This window comes from Pelophylax lessonae (assembly GCF_965119305.1).
Source record: "Pelophylax lessonae genome assembly, chromosome: 12".
Taxonomy (NCBI): domain Eukaryota; kingdom Metazoa; phylum Chordata; class Amphibia; order Anura; family Ranidae; genus Pelophylax; species Pelophylax lessonae.
In genome coordinates, this window is record NC_138779.1 from 149,013,442 (window position 1) to 149,026,328 (window position 12,887).

Consider the following 12,887-nt stretch of genomic DNA (forward strand, 5'->3'; position numbering starts at 1 on the left):
CTCTACCTCTGAGCCTTCCCCCCAACATCTAGTTCAAAAGCCCCTCCAACTTTGTGGCCATCTTTCTCCTCAATAGAGCTGTACCATCCCCATTAAGGTGCAGCCTGTACTTACTAAAGAGCCGGTAGCCGACTAAGAAGTCAGCCCAGTTCTCCAGGAACCCAAACCCCTCCTTCCTACACCAGTTCCTCAGCCACTTTTTTAATTCCCTAAGCTCCTTCTGCCTCTCTGGTGTGGCTCGAGGTACAGGCAGTATTTCAGAGAAAACCACCTTGGAGGTCCTATTCCTCAATCTAGTCCCTGAAATCATTTTTTAGGATCCTCCACCTTCCTCTCACTGGGTCATTGGTGCCTACATGCACCATGACCGCTGGGTCCTCCCCAGCCACGCCCAATAATCTGTCCACTCGATCCACGAGGTGCCAAAACTCATGCATCCGGTAAACAAGTCCACATCTCTCCAAGACACAAAGACTCTGAGACTCTAGGCCTAGGATCCATGTTAAAGGACTAGCTGTCAGACTCATGGCAGATGCTAATATCATCAGCTCAACCACCTGTCTTCCACACATTTTTGATTGTGCTGAATAACTCACCTATTGTCTACTGTGGGAATGTGTTTACACTTATAATAATGTGTATTGTACTTCATGAGCTCGATGACAGCAAGTCTGCTAGTTAATTAGTTCAAGGTAATTAAATCACTGTCATCTATTAGTTGCTAATGGGAAAGTAGAATACTGTTTGTGTTGGTTGTTCCTTAGATATGTACACAATTTCATCTGCATATGATAATGTAATCAGGCACCTGACCTGCTGGGGTATATATTCTGTGTGAGTTTGTTCAATAAATGTTCCAGATCTCATACAAGCTATTCTGGGCTAGTTTTGTATGGGGGCAGCTAAAATATCTGATATCTATATTCAAGACTGAAGGAAGCCATTTTCTGACGGAAGCACACAAGCACATTGTGGGATTGCGGTTCCGTTACATACTTGTTTTAAACTTTTTTTTTTTTACATTTCTTCTGTTACTTTCTGGTTTATAGACCTAGGCAAATGATGTCAAACATCCCAAGAGTCTTCAGGAGGGGAGGGAGGGTTCTGAGCCAATGCCTGAGTCTAGGGCAGATGGATTCCAGGAAGTAAATGCTACATGAATCATCTACCCTTTCTCAAGATGCTCACTACCAGAAATGCTAGGGGGTGTTTTTCAAAATGAATTCTCAAAATAAAGCATGGAGACATGGATGGATGGGGGAGTTTGCTTAGAATATTAACAATTAATTAAATAACATTTTTGATTTGTGGTGCTCAGATTCAGTGCAGTTGCACTTTAAATGCTGTTGTCAGTAATTACAAGTTGGGTTGTTAAAATGTTTGTTACCCTAAAAAAACAAAAAATGGATCCTAATCCCTTAAAGCATGAATAACAGCACAGTGCTTGTGCTGTGTAATTGGTCCCCCTGCATCACCTGAAATACCTGGCTGATCCTGCCTGGCTATACCCTCCCCCTGTAAACTGACCATGGTTTATCATGGTTGCTGAACCCTGAAACCATGGTCAGTTTACGTGCCTCCATCATCCGCAGCTCTCCTCTCTGCTCTCCTGTGTTCTCTGTGTCCTCCTTCCCCCTCCCCTCCCTGCCTGTCAGCTCTGTCCACTCCCCGATCCTCCCCTCCTGCTGCTCTCATATCTATACTGTGATCATTCCATCCCCTCTGTTGTATAATGCTATGTTTCCCTGTGCCTTTGCTATTGCCTGAATGGTAGTTTAGCCTGTTACATGTGTCCATGTGTGATTCAGGAAGGTGGTCACAGGTGGTCGGCCTTGTTGACCAGAAGTGTGGTGCTGAGCCAGGAGGTCCAGTGGATACTGACAGTGGAGCAAGTGGCAGAGCAACCTGAGGAAAAACAGTGGGAGCTGGCCGGGGGGGGTCTACCTAGGAAGGGGACCACTCCAGTGAGAGTCAGTGGATGGGAGCTAGCACACACAGCAAGTGAGAAAAGGGGTGCCAAGTTAGGACCCTGAAGGTTTAATACAACAGGATCACATTTACTATCTTCACTTCAGTGGCAGAGTGAAGCAGCGGCCTTGCAGCATTCTACAGATAGATGTCCTCTACATTGTGCATAGTTCTAAGTTGGAGTATCCCACTCATCCCTTCACCCATCCAAGTTCCAATAAAACAAAAAAAAAAGCCAAATCCCCTGGACTGTTCATTGTCTGAGCTAAGTGTTAAAGTGACAAGTTTCTACAGACTGTTGCTACTGGTAACCCAGGGGAATCCAATCTCAGCAGCACTCTAGGGGGTAGTGCTATACTTGTTTGTTCTGAGGGTGCAATAGGGTTCTGCCAGCCTACATGCATTGGCCTAAGGTACTCTAGTTACACTACTAACACTGACCACAGAAGCACCCTCTCTCACTGCCTGGTATAGTTTCCTTTGTTCCACCCAAAAATTGAAAGTGTAAACCTTTCCAAATCTAACAACAGCAATCCTCTGTGCCAAGTGTAGTGTGAGGGTCCACTCCAGGGAACTGGAGACAGGACAAAGAGAAACTACACATAGACATCTAAAGCAGTGTTTGCAGATATAGCTAAATATGAAGTCTGTTGTGTGTATTGTGTACATGGAGGTACATGCAAACTGAGCTGTAAATATCATAGTAACAGCCGCTATTATAGATACTGCAAAGGTTACAAGCTACGGTGATATACAACTGAATAACGCTTGAAAGCTCAAGTTAGAATGTATAATGTATAACACTTGAAAGCTCAAGTTAGAATGTATAATGTATCATTTCTACAAACTGGTGCGACTTAACCAATGGTAATTAAAATATAACCTCTAAATACATTTGTAACTAGTGCTGTTGTTGCCCCTGACAAACTTCAACGACCTTCATAAAATTAGTTAGCTGTATCAACCACCTTTACAGTTTTACAGTACATACTTTTGTAAGTAAGTACATCTTGTTGAGTTTAAGGATTATTGTATCTTCAGGCATTGTAAAAATTGTTCCAAAATCTCCACTGAAAAAGTTCACAGCACAAGTGCTTACCCATTAAATGCATTACTGCCATTAAAAATCATCCTTCAGATTATTTAGTACTAGTATATCAGACATTTGAATATACATTGATTTATAGTCAAGTCAAATTTTCAGGACGTCTCTGCTCTGGTATGATTATTATACTATAGAATGTGTTCATATGGGATAGTTCCTTTTTCTTTTTTAATTAGTTTATTAGAGATAAATAAATCTCCACAGCAGCCTCAAATATAATTCCATTCAGTTTAAACCCAAATACTAAAATCCCTAGAGATACTACTATTAAAAGAGCTTATTGTATAGTATGCCTTTAAATTCCACAATATCAATTTCAAATATGAAAAAAACTCACCTACAAAGCTTTTCCAAAGACCTAGATGATTCCCAGTGTTAACGGGTCGATGAATGCTCTAAAGTGAATGAGTGATCTAAAGGAAAATGTATTTAAAAAAATAACAGGGAGGAGCTGAGCCAGAAACTACATATTAATTGGAGACCATTATTAAAATGTCAACACACAAGTTATTAACTTAAGGTGAAACAGGTCCTGAAGACATGAGAAAATAAAACAAGAATCTAAATCTTGCATTGTCAAGGTCCCCCTGAGGACATTATGCAAAGTAATTAATCAAAAAGTTAATGAGATGCCTGTAACCTGCTCCTCCTCACATTGTGGTATTCCTATTATTGCAGATTATTACAGTGGTAACCAAGCACACGCATGCTGCAAAGTGTTATTTGTTATTGCTCCACTGCCACAATTTCAGCAGGACTTTCACAAATGAAAATAGATGGACTATAGAAGGATATGAATCTTCATAGAAAGATTTTTTTTGGTAGATCCATACTTTTTTCATTCTATTATTTATATCCCTCAATATCAACAAATTCACTTTGTATAGCCTAGGATATCTTTCAGTTCATATAATGACTAAAGAACATTTGCAAGATATGCCTATAAAGCCAGGTCTTACTGTCAGACACCAACCAAGCCATAATTTAATGTCAAATGTGTAAGAACCCATTTTAGTGAGTCCCCTTCCCCAGGTGAGGTTGGTAGGTGGAGTACTATACCCCTATATGAGCTGGTGTGGGAAGAGTCTTAGGCAGAAAGAGGATGGGAACTGGCTACCCCTGATATACATAATGTAAGTCTGTAGCCTGGACAGGAGAGGGCCCTTTGGGCTAGGTCACAGGGAGACTCTAGATGAGAACCCACTGCAGAGGGACTCAAGTTTTGACCCTAGACTGCTACCTCTCTGATCATAGTCGATAAGTAATTTAACTTAATTTAAATTAATTCCTTTAACTTTAATTTTACAATGTTTTGCGACCCAACCACCATTCATTTTCTTGATGTCACCATCAACAAGGAACTAAATGGGAAACTCACTAGTACACTGTATAGTTAAAAAAACAGCTGGTAACACAAAACTACACGCCACTAGCTCACATCCCCAACCAATAATCAAATCTATCACATTTAGCCAATATCTTCGTTTTCGTTGGAACTGTTCAGATGATCATTCATTTAAAATGGAAGTGGCCAAACTGAGTGATAGACTTCTACAAAGAGGATATTCTCAAACCTGCCTGAAAAAAAAGCTTACAGGCAAGCCACTACGTTTACATGAAATAATCTCCTTTTCGGTAAAAAAGACACCATGGGACCAGATAATCCAAAAGCTAATACGCTGTGGATTATCACCGAATACACTAGACAACTTTAAAAAATTTAAGGACACCATCGCAAAATATTGCCACCTTTAGCGTATAGATCCATCTTTAAGTCCCTATATACTTGAAACTCCATCAATTACCTACCAAAAGACCAAATCCCTAAAGGACCATCTTGTCCAAAGCGAATTTATGGGGGGAATTCAGAAAGCACCCGTTTAAATGCCTGGGCACCTTAAAATGCAGGGGACGTTCATATTGCCAATTAGGGATGAGCTTTGAGTTCGAGTTGAAGGTAAGTTCGACTCAAACATCGCCAATTTGTTTGTTTGTCGAATGACGAAACAAATGTGCTTCTTCGATGTTTCCCATAATGCACTGCACGCACGCTGCGTGTGCAGCGCGTTATGTGTTTGGCAAAAGCATGCACCCTGACCTCATGCTTTGGCCAATAAAATGATCTCTGCCATGATTGGACTAAAGGAAGGCTAAGGGGCCAAGTACACGCCCCACATGACATAAAGGCTACTTGCGCAGCCGCAGCGTGTAGTGTCATTGTGCGGGCGAACAGACAGGGACAGGCACGCGATTCAGGCAGGGAGAGAGTAGTTTTTTTTGGAGTCAGACAGTGCAGATAGACATTCCTAGCAGTGTAGGGAGGGACAGGTTCCTGTGTGAGGTAGGGAGAGATTGATTTATTTACATTGTATCAGACAGTATACCGCCAGTGAATGAGTAGCAGTGTAGGGAGAGCTGTCTTTCTTTACATCAGATACCATTCACAGTATTTTTCATCGGTCAGTTTCTGCAACATTCTATAATATTCACAGACCTGTAGGAACAAAGATCACTGCAGATATAAGCCACAGAAAACTTTGCTCAGCTGTGGATCCTTCTATAGGGATCACAGACCTGTAGAAATAGAGATCACTGCAGATATCAGCCACAGTGACAAATGCTCAGTTGTGGATCTTTCTATAGGGATCTCAGACCTGTAGGAAAAGAGATCACTGCAGATATCAGCCACAGTAACCTTTGCTCAGATGTGGATCTTTCTATAGGGATCACAGACCTGTAGGAATAGAGATCACTGCAGATATCACCCACAGTAACCTTTGCTCAGTTGTGGATCTTTCTATAGGGATCACAGACCTGTAGGAATAGAGGTCACTGCAGATATCAGCCACAGTAATCTTTACTCCGTTGTGGATCTTTCTATACGGATCACAGACCTGTAGGAATATAAATAATTTCAGATATAAGCCACAGTAACCTTTGCTCAGTTGTGGATCTTTCAATATGGATCTCAGACCTGTAGGAATAGAGATGACTGCAGATATCATCCACGGTAACAATTGCTCAGTTGTGGATCTTTCTATAGGGATAGAAATCACTGCAGATATCAGCCACAGTAACCTTTGCTCAGTTGTGGATCTTTCTATAGGGATCACAGACCTGTGGGAATAGAGATCACTGCAGATATCAGCCACAGTAACCATTGCTCAGTTGTGGATCTTTCTATAGGTATCACAGACCTGTAGGAATAGAGATCACTGCAGATATCAGCCACAGTAACCATTGGTCAGTTGTGGATCTTTCTATAGGGATCACAGACCTGTAAGAATAGAGATAACTGCAGATATCAGCCACAGTAACCATTGCTCAGTTGTGGATCTTTCTATAGGGATCACAGACCTGTACTCTATCAGTGTCCACTATCAAGTGGATATAGGAGGAGTCCCTTGTAGTGCATTAGCACATCTCTCCCAGCAAGGAGTGTTGTCTCCAAGGGTTAGAGAGGCTGGATTCACCCCTTTTTTATGGATAGTGTAGGACCCACTGATAATGGGGTACTTTGATGCAGTGGTGGGCTTGAGCATGATATGGCCATATGGTGGGACTAAATCCCCATTTTTATTTATGGATTGTCTCCATATTTGATAGTCATTTCTTTTGCATGTGTGCGCTATTCTTTTTTAACATACATGTTGCTTGGTCCATAGCTGCACCGGCTTTAGATATACATGTTCAGGGTTTGCTCCCCCAATTTTTTGCTTGTTTATAGGGATCACAGACCTGTAGGAATAGAGATAACTGCAGATATCAGCCACAGTAACCATTGCTCAGTTGTGGATCTTTCTATAGGGATCACAGACCTGTAGGGATAGAGATCACTGCAGATATCAGCCACAGTAACCTTTGCTCAGTAGTGGATCTTTCTATAGGGATCTCAGACATGTAGGAATAGAGATCACTGCAGATATCAGCCACAGTAACCTTTGGTCAGTTGTGGATCTTTCTATAGGGATCACAGACCTTTAGGAATAGAGATCACTGCAGATATCAGCCACGGCAACCATTGCTCAGTTGTGGATCTTTCTATAGGGATCTCAGACTTGTAAGAATAGAGATCACTGCAGATATCAGCCACAGTATCCTTTGCTCAGTTGTGGATCTTTCTATAGGGATCTCAGACTTGTAAGAATAGAGATCATTGCAGATATAAGCCACAGTAACCTTTGCTCAGTTGTGGATCTTTCTATAGGGATCTCAGACCTGTAGGAATAGAGATCACTGCAGATATTAGCCACAGTAACCATTGCTCAGTTGTGGATCTTTTTATAGGGATCTCATAAGAGGAGGAGGATTTCGGCAGCATGGATGTAGAGAAAGAGGATAGCATACAGCAGTCTTCAAGGGATGGTTTTGATTTCCCAGAAACCCCAGGAGTTGTACGTGGTTGGGGAGAGGTTGCTCCTGCTTACAATGTCATCCTTAGTGACCCAGAGGATTCAGAAGCTCATGCCTCCTCCAACTTATGTTGCATGGGCTCCCTGTTTCTGCAAAGCCTGCGAAAGGACCCGAGGATTCATGCTATCAAGGAGAGGGATAATTACTGGTTGACAATCTTTCTTGATCCACGTTACAAGGGTAAAGTTGCAGAGCTCATCCTGCTTTCGCAGAGGGAGCAGAGGATGAAACATCTTGAGGAGGCCTTGAAAAACATTTTGTGTACCGCCTTTCCAGACACTGGGAGGTCAGCATTCTCCAGACGTGTTTCTAAAGGCATCGTTCAGCCAAAGGAGGAGCAGTGGAGAAGGCGGCCAGCTGACCGATGCCTTTAAACAGTTATTTTGTACTGAGCAGCACCCAGGGCTGTTAGGTTTAAGCAACCTTTACCAGCGTCTCCATCATATGGTGCAGGATTATCTAGGCGCAAGAGCAGACTTGGAGACCTTTCCAGCTGCACATCCACTGGCTTACTGGGTCTTGAGGATGGACCACTGGCCAGAACTTGTTTAAAATGCAATGGAGCTACTGGCCTGTCCTGCTTCCAGCGTGCTTTCCGAACGGACGTTCAATGTTGCTGGAGGTTTTGTGACAGACAAAATAATATGTCTCTCCACAGAACCAGTCCTGGATCAACAAGAGATATCAGGCCCCTGATGCTGATGTAACAGATTGAATTTGCTAGGGGTCTACCATCCCTTGAAGACTGCATATGCTGCCTATCCTATTCCTCTACCTTGATTCTGCTAGCTTCCAACAATGTTTTTGGTTAAGGTCACTACCAACCCCCAAGGCCTAATTTTTCTGCACTTGCATGACAGGTGCATACAATTTAAATGTTGTATGTCATTTTTAACAGCAGGCCCTGTCCCTGTGCCCTGCTAACTGTGAGGGGTTATGGTGTTCAGGCCCCACAAATGGCAAAGGCCCAATTTTTTGCACTTGTATAGTACATGCAATTTCAAATCTGCATGAAATTCTTACCAGCAGGTCCCGTTCCTGCACCCAGCAAGAGTAACTGTGAGGACTTGGTTACAATGTTCAGGCACCACCTTCCGCAAAAGCCCAATTTTTGGCACTTGTATAGCACATGCAATTTCAAATTTGTATGGAATTCTTACCAGCAGGTCCCGTTCTGGCACCCAGCAAGAGTAACTGCAAGGCCTTGGTTACGGTGTTCAGGCACCACAAATGGCAAAGGCCCAATTTTTAGCACTTGTATAGCACATGCGATTTTAAATTTGCATGGAATTCTTACCAGCAGGTCCCGTTCCTGCACCCAGCAAGAGTAACTGCGAGGCCTTGGTTACAGTGTTCAGGCAACCCAAACAGCAAAGGCCCAATTTTTAGCACTTGTATAGCACATGCGATTTCAAATTTGCATGGAATTCTTACCAGCAGGTCCCGTTCCTGCACCCAGCAAGAGTAACTGTGAGGGTTTAGTTACGGTGTTCAGGCACCAGCAACACCAAAGGCCCAATTTTTGGCACCTGTATGACAAGTACATGTGATTTCATATTTGTATGGGTTTTTTAGCAGCAGGGCCCGTTCCTGCACCCAGCAAGAGTAACTGCGAGGGGTTACGGTGTTCAGGCACCATCAACAAGCAAGGCCCAATTTTTCTGCACCCGTATGACAAGTACATGTGATTTGAAATTTGTATGTATATTTGTATATGACATTTTTGGCTTTATAAATGTTAGTATAGCTGCAGCAGGCCACATACATTGTACAGATGCACTACTTTACAGGCACATTCAGGGGACCCCCCAGGCACGATATTTGAAGGAATTTTTCATTTTTATAGTTTCACTTTAAGCCTCATTAAAATCAGTAAATCAGTGCTCTTTTTTTTCATTGCTACATGTTCTCCAGGTCAGGACCCGGACCCCCATACACTTTTTTGAGGCAATAACTTGCATTTAAGCCTTCAAAATGAGGCTATTTGATTTTCAAAGTTCGAGTCCCAGAGACTGCAATGGGGTTTGTTTGTTCGAACAAACATTTCCTCTGTTCGCAGTGTTCTGGTGCGAACCAAACCAAGGGGTGTTCGGCTTATCACTATTGCCAATTTATGAACATCGACAAAAATATTATACTCCCAAATGGCAAAACCTACAGACCCTGACATTACGCCAACTGTAGGACAGGCAGAGTGGTATATCTATTAATGTGCCCCTGTGGCTGTTTCTACTTTGGTAAAACCAAACTAGAATTTTACAAAAGGGCATACAGGCATCTATTAGGCATGAGAACCTCTAACCCCGGTTTACCTCGGGGGAGACACGTGAGGGATGTCTATTTGGGCAAATGCCCTCAGATGAAATTTCCAATGTTAGATAGAGTTAGTTCATCTCAATAATAGGGGGATGACTGGGAGAAAACACGTTTTAAGAGAGAGGCACGTTGGATAGTGGACCTAGGTGCAACTTCTCCTCCAGGGTTAAATGATTCTGTAAGCTAACGTCCGTTTCTAGAAGGATTTACATCGGGAGGATGTGAGAAATATGTAACTCCTCTCACACATGTAAATCTATAGGCTTGCTTATATGTATGTGGATTAACACTTCAACATTTATATTGATCCATTCAAGATAAACTGTCCAATCTTCCATACAGAGTTGGCGTTCCGTAGTGAATCATGGGATTTTTTCTCTAAAACTATGTACTATGTACATTTATGTGTTTATAAAAGCCTCCTGTTGATGCAATGTTGATATTTTGTTCTTTTAATTTGGTTTGCTTCTTTCCCCTTTAATGGCTTTTATTGGTTCATAGGTATGCACAGAGTGGATGTATCCCTCCCTGCATGAAGTGGGTCTTTCCCAGGGCCATGCAGCTCTCACCCGGCGCACAGGGGGGGGGGTCCCGAGTGACTTCGTTTCTCGGGGGCCCCACCTACTAGTGACTCCATCTCAGCGATCCCTCAGGTGCTATGTGATAGGGGCCTGTGGGCAATTGTGAGGACACACTTGTGCGCAGGTAACCGTGGAGAGCGCATGAAACCCCCCCCCCCCACATCACGCTGGGGCAGCACCATGCTTTCCAGAGTCAGTTGGTCCCATTGGCCAGGTCCCGCGCATGCGCACTGACTTGGTCACACCGCACATGCACCGGCGTCCTGCGCCATATTTAGAGTCGGTAAGCTGTCGGCGCGATTACAAACAACGCTTGAGCTTACACAGCAGAGAACATCCTCTGTTTAAAAAGAAGGTAAGCTTGGACAAATCTTCACTTCTGGGGTTCACTGAAGAAAAGTATCCTCCTTGCCGGATATACTCTATTTCATGCTATTTAAATTACATCTAATGGAAACTAACCCCCACCCCTATGTACTTATTATAGGGATTGGAGGATGTGGAGGGCAGCTCAAATATTTGGAAACTGCATTACTTACTGGGAGTAACTAACGCTGTGAACATCCTCTGATTACCACACAGGTACCCACAGACCGTATTCTGTTTTTTACATTTATAATTGTACTTTACCACATAGGGACCTGATGGTCCTATCAGATACAAACCTTTTCAAATTTATACAATACCTCTAATATACATACCCCTATACTGGGCTATAACACATCTTTGGGTTTGATGTCTTGTAGAAGGACTCTCTTATGGGACGCCTGGAAATCCTCGGCCTTACTCTGGTGGGGACCAACCTATACTGCCCCAATATAGTTCAGGTTACCTTCTTCAGACACGTGATGGGCTTGCTGCGCACGTTCCAGTCGTGTATGCTGATTTTGGGTGGGGATTTCAACCTGCCTCTTAATCCCTTAATTGACTCTTCCTCAGTGTCTTCCACTTTACCTTATAGAGCGTTATGACAAATTACTCTGCAACTGCATAGCTTAACTTTGCATGACACCTGGAAAATACTCTTTCCTAGGGAGAAAGATTATACCTTTTTCTCTCATCGGCATAATAAATATACTTTTTCCTATCTCAGAGGGATTTTCCCCTTCTCTCTTCAGCGATTATTGAACCCATGACCGTATTAGACCATCACCCGATTACCATGACTTTGTCCTTTGACGACGTCCCGGTCCCTTCCAAACTCTGGAGACTGAATCCGGCTTTTCTGGAGGACCCTGCCTTACTTGCTCGCCTTTTAACCAGCCCGGCCCATTTCTTTCAGGAGAATGAGACCCCTGACATGCATCCTCTCACGGTTTGGGATGCTCACAAATGTCTGATTTGAGGGGAACTCATAGCCCAGAGCAAAAAGCTGTAACAACAGCGGATTACCCCCTTGCTGGAAAAGATTAGAAAACTGGAATTAGCTCATAAAGGCTCTCTGGCATGGTCCGTCCTTTTGGAACTTACCCAGGCCAGGTCGCTCCTCTTAGAGGATTGGGGTAAATGCGCACAGCTCCGTCTGGTTCTGAAGCAAAAGCTTTTCTACAAGCGGGGTAATAAGAGTGGCTGCCTTTTAGGCCAAGCGATACATGCCTTGGCTCCCCCTCTCATATACACCACTTGCTCTCTCACGACCACCAACCGATCTCTAGGAATGAAGAAATAGCCCTTCAATTCGATCAATACTACAAACGGTTATACAACATACAGACGGACTGCCATTCCTCTATTCACCGACAGGACCTTAAGTCCCAGATTGAGGATTTCCTACGTAAATATTCTCCCAACCCGATTTCCTCTCATGCCATGACGGCCTTAGAATGTCCATTAACCCTGACAGAGCTGACCGAGGCAATCGCCCAAATGAAGGTTGGGAAAAGCCCGGGCCCTGACGGGTTTACGCTGCAATACTATAAATGCTTCCAAGCGCGGTTCTCTCGCCAAAATTGCTCTCAGTCCTTAACGCAATTCCTGACTTATCAGTGCTTCCTACCAGTGTTCTGGAAGCCCACATCGTGGTAATACCCAAGGAGGGTAAGGATAATATGACAGTTGAAAACTACAGGCCAATATCGCTGTTAACTGTTGACATCAAACTGTACGCTAATATGCTGGCTAATAGAATCCTTCCTTTGCTTCCTCCCTTGATCAACCTTGTTCAAGTGGGCTTCATTCCAGGAAGGGAGGCGCTCAACATTCACCACTGTCCGTCGAACGGTGGTACCCAGGGATTCTTTCTTTTTCTTGACGCTGAAAAGGCGTTTGATAGGGTATCCGGGGATTACATGGGGGAAGTTCTGAAAGACCTGGGCTTTGGTCCCCGTATGTTCTCGAGCACCTTGGCCTTGTATTCCACCCCCTCAGCCCGAGTTTGGGCGAATTGCCATCTATCAAACACCTTTACCATCAAAAATGGGACGAGACAGGGTTGTCCCCTTTCCCCCTTGATCTATGTGCTTACAGTAGAACCCTTCCTCAATATGATTACAGCAAATGATGAC